This window comes from Limulus polyphemus, unplaced genomic scaffold (assembly GCF_000517525.1).
Source record: "Limulus polyphemus unplaced genomic scaffold, Limulus_polyphemus-2.1.2 Scaffold8786, whole genome shotgun sequence".
NCBI classification, from domain to species: domain Eukaryota; kingdom Metazoa; phylum Arthropoda; class Merostomata; order Xiphosura; family Limulidae; genus Limulus; species Limulus polyphemus.
Window position 1 is genome coordinate 21,952 of NW_013674396.1, and position 4,878 is coordinate 26,829.

Here is a 4,878-nt window from a genome sequence, read left to right on the forward strand (position 1 = left end):
TACCAGTTTTATAGATAAATAGCTCTCCCAGTACCAGGTTTATAGATGAACAACTCTCCCAGTACCAGTTTTATAGATAAATAGCTCTCCCAGTACCAGGTTTATAGATGAACAACTCTCCCAGTACCAGTTTTATAGATAAATAGCTCTCCCAGTACCAGGTTTATAGATGAACAACTCTCCCAGTACCAGTTTTATAGATAAATAGCTCTCCCAGTGCCAGGTTTATAGATGATCAACTCTCCCAGTACCAGGTTTATAGATGAACAAATCTTCCAGTACCAGGTTTATAGATGATCAACTTTCCCAGTACCAGGTTTATAGATGATCAACTCTCCCAGTACCAGGTTCATAGATGAACAAGTTTCCCAGTGTTAGGTTTATTGAGAATTTAGTATAAAAATGCATTTAAATTTTTTGTTAATTAACTGAAACTTGGAATTAGGAAATTTAGGAGCTTTGATGGGAAATAACCCTTATTGATAGTGGTACAAAATTCCAAACTCTTATATAGTTAATACTAGACTTTTCAAGGTCGAATAAAAAGTTATGTAGTGTGTCTTATATCTCAGTGAAAGGTTTAAACCAATAAATACTTTTAAGAACCTTTCATAAAAATTTTAGACAATTACTTTTCAAGTATCAAAAAAGAGTTTTCACTTGAACATTGTAAATTTGAAGACTTACCACTGTCCCACCAGGGGACCCATAGAAGTGTCTCGAAATTATAAGTGCTCACCAAGTAGAGTATATTTGAATGTAAATATTACAAACAAAAGCATCCATATACAAAAGTTACAAAACCCCACAAAACAACCTACACAATGGTTGAAAAAACCCCACAGACCAAACTGTAAAGTTTTCACTTCTAGAATTCTAGAATTAAACAGGCAGAATAATGCTGAATTAATCATGGGATCAATCCACCACTTTTAAAAACATATTTTTCTAAACTATTTATGCACCAAACCAGCTGACAGGCAATTACTTCTTCAGTTGCCTAATAACACCAAAATCAGAAATATTAAATTAAAATAAAACAATATTATAATTAATTTCACAAATTACTGCTTTAATCCCCTATTGCAAATGAGCAATTTTACCCATTTTCAATTCTACTACAATCAGGGTTGTAATGAGACAAACATAAGGTCACTCAACCAATAGTGAGTGATAAATAAAAGCAAGTCCGAATTTGAGGATTACTACCTACATAAAAGAAAAACAACCACTTTATAACTTATATAAAAACAATCATACAATTTAGGCTTAAAAAGTAAGAATGGGGTTCAATTTCCCTCGGTGTACACAGCAGATTGTCCAATGTGGCTTGGCCAAAAGAAAACATACACACACAGACATTTCTATATCTGTAATGGATGGTAAGGTGGTTAGTAACATGTACAAAAATCTCTCATAAAAGCCACTACTTCTTCATTTTCTATCTCATCACTCATGGGTTATGAAGAGTGCTATGATTTTAAGCTAGTTAATGAGACTTTCACGTATTTGTAAAAACCCTGTTGATTTAATGATGGAAAGGATAGATCTACAGGAGATTTTAAAATCGAATGGTTATTCTGAAAGATTGTTAACAGAATTTTCACCATTCAGGACAAACAAAATAAAAAGAACAGGGATTAAGAAGAAAATGTTGCTTTTCTAACACCTTATATTAATCCTGGAGTTAATGATATCACTAGGAATGCTGTGAGAGAATCAGGTTTGCCTATATGTGTGTGTGTGTTACAAAAGTCTGAATATTTCCTTAAGTCTCAGTGAGTGCTCTCAGCAGTTAACCCATTACATGCTGTGGCCATTTTGTCTTATCGTGAGGGCGAAATCACATTTGTGAATTGAAAAAATTAAAGAGAACTTATCTTTTATTGGATTTCAGATTTTAGTTTTGTAAATAGTAGCATAACATTCAATTATTTGTACAAAATTGTATTATTCAATGAAGTGTAATGAGAAATTTGATAAAAAAAATTCAAAAATACGTTTGAGACTATAAATAAGTGCCTTCTAAGAAAAAAATTTTTTTCAAAATTTTTAAAAAGTTTTTCCTTCCACTTCAGTGCTGGTCCTGCCATCTATGATTGGTATCTAAACCTTTTTCTAGTCTGTTTTCTTTATAAAACAGCATCTTGGTGTATTAAACCTCGGTTGTAAAACTTTTAGCTAATCGTAGTCGAAGGTGTCAATTTCAGTACCCTGTTATTCCGATAGCTGTATTTCACAGTTGACAAATCATAGGATGATAAGCAGAGCACATGATAGAACGTTGTTCTATGGATTTTACAATATGAATGTGGGTGGTGCTTATTATAGTAACTGCCATTTTATGTAGAGGTTGTATTTAGTATTGGTCAATAGTACTTTTCTATAAGCGTTAGAAAACTTGTTTCTGGAAAAAACTACATGGGATGTACGTGACTTTTATTATTTTTCTATAGTAGTTTAAGTCATGCTGTATCGTATATCTATTTATATTAATCATTATATTGAAAAATTAACTCAAAATAGATATATTTTTTTAGGAAAGAAGTTGATACACGATTGTTAGGGTTAAGAGCTATCGATTGGCAAGTGCAAGGTCTTTACATGAATTAGGTTTAGCACTTTGAACTAAAAGAGATTGTGATTTGTATATTCTTTTGCATTTAAATTAGTAGTTTTAAGTTCAATAATTTAGCATAATTTTATATTTAGTTCATAATAATAATAATATGATTCAGTATTTTGAATGATAAACTTGTGTGATTTGTATGTAATACTACTAGCATCAGTACTACATAAGAATATTATATTTTTCTTTCTTACAATCTTTACTTTGTAGTAAGACCCACACTTCTGTTGTTGTTGCTTTAGAATTAAAACAGTTTAACTGATATACATAGCGTGGTCACAAGTAAATAGACACCACCTTTTCAGAAAAAATAAAATTTTTTAGTCATATTCACATGAATTGATATATTTATAATTTAATTAATATCTAGTAGATCTTCCTTTTGCTTCGTGGTGTTCGTTGATCCTTTAGGGCATTGTGAGAATCATCTCGTCAATTTTAGATTGTGGGATTTTCGCCCACTCTTGCTTCAAAACTTGGAGTAGATCGCTCTTCGAAGTTGGTTTTTTTGGTTGTTTCTTAACTTGCCGGTCGAGTATGGCCCAGAGGTTTTCGATGAGGTTCATGTCAGGAGATTGGCTTGGCCAGGGCAACTTCTAGATACCATTTTTTTCCTGCCACTTTTGGGTGTTTCTAGCAGTGTGACACAGTAGGTGTCTCAATACACTGAAGAGCTTAAGTTTCGAATTTGAACATGAATCTTGCTTATAATGAGTGGAATGTGACCAGGACTAATCTTTTAAGTGCTGTAAAGTAATTTTTTTTGTAATTTATGGTGTCTGTATCGTTTGGAAATCTCTTTTACAGGATGTATCAAGTAACTAGGGTCAGGTGGTGTTTATTGAAACCACCTGTACTGCAAACTATTAGTATTACATACATTCGCTAGTAGTGGCAATTAGTTTTGTCTGTATAGTGAAACAACATACAAGGACATATATTGAAATAAACCTGTTTGAAAGTTCAAAGAAATTATATTCAAGTCCTGAAAAGCTTTTTTACTATCATATCTACAGTAATGTTTAAATGTGCCTGCGCTGGACTGAATGAGAGTGACCACCAACAGGCATGATAGTTTATGGCAAATGTACAAAGTTCACGCTGCTGACCTCACGATTTATTCAGCACAATAAACAAAAGTATGGCTGCAATGAAACATAAACTTGAAATAAAAATACATTTATGAAACAAAATTAAAATGTTTTTTATGTACATACATGAAATCCTAGTTAAAAATAAAAATACTCATTTATTGTTTAGGTTTATTTAGAAGTATTATTTTTGGGGCTTGTATATTACTTGAAACCATAAGGAGAGTACGTGATTATTAAAAAAACTAAAAATAGATAAAATTTGCATTTTATGGATGATAAAAATTTTGGGGATTTTAAAATAATGTACTAAAACATAAAAAGTAATAAGTTCAAATCTGGAACAAATATAAATATTGTAATCATTTCTTATAAATACCATTTCCTAATGTAATTTTCCAAGATATTAAAGATCATAATGCAAAAATACTAAATTTATCAAAAGTAACAGGCTTTATGTTCCTTAAACTACATGCATTTATGAAAGTTCAATTTCATCCACTAGTTTTTTTTTTGTTGGAATGAAATATAGCAAGACTTGCATTGGCTACTCAGAAAGTTAGTAGTCGGTGGTCATCGGGTTAAACCCTGTGATCATTGTCATAAGAACAACTGTATTGTGTGCAATCTGGGACTTTTGAAGAAATGTATGGAGAAATATGTAGTTTACATTATCTTGTGTAGGACTTGTAAGGAAAGATATATTGGAGAAACTGAGAGACAAGTAAAAGATCATTGCATGAAACATCTCTGTGCTACAATGATGGATGAGATTGATAGAGTATAGTTGCAGCACATTTTATTAAGAAGCTTGGAAAACTCAATACAATCACCCTTTTAGCGTTAAAGTACAAAGAAAATGCCATGGTTTCTTGGACAGGAAATACAAAAATTCCCTTCTCATCAGATCTGAGAAGTCTTCAGTCGACATGGATAGAAGGTTGACACTTTAAAATTTAAATGGTGGAATTTATGTTAATGCATGTATGAACATTTTAACACCTTATACTTTATTTCTGTTATATATACATGGTTTTAAATACATTTATTGTTTACATGTACATATTTATTAGGCTTGAATGTTCACGAGTCATTTTTTATTTTTGACTTTAAATGAATATTTTCTACACCATTATTATGTTCTTGTAATACATTTAA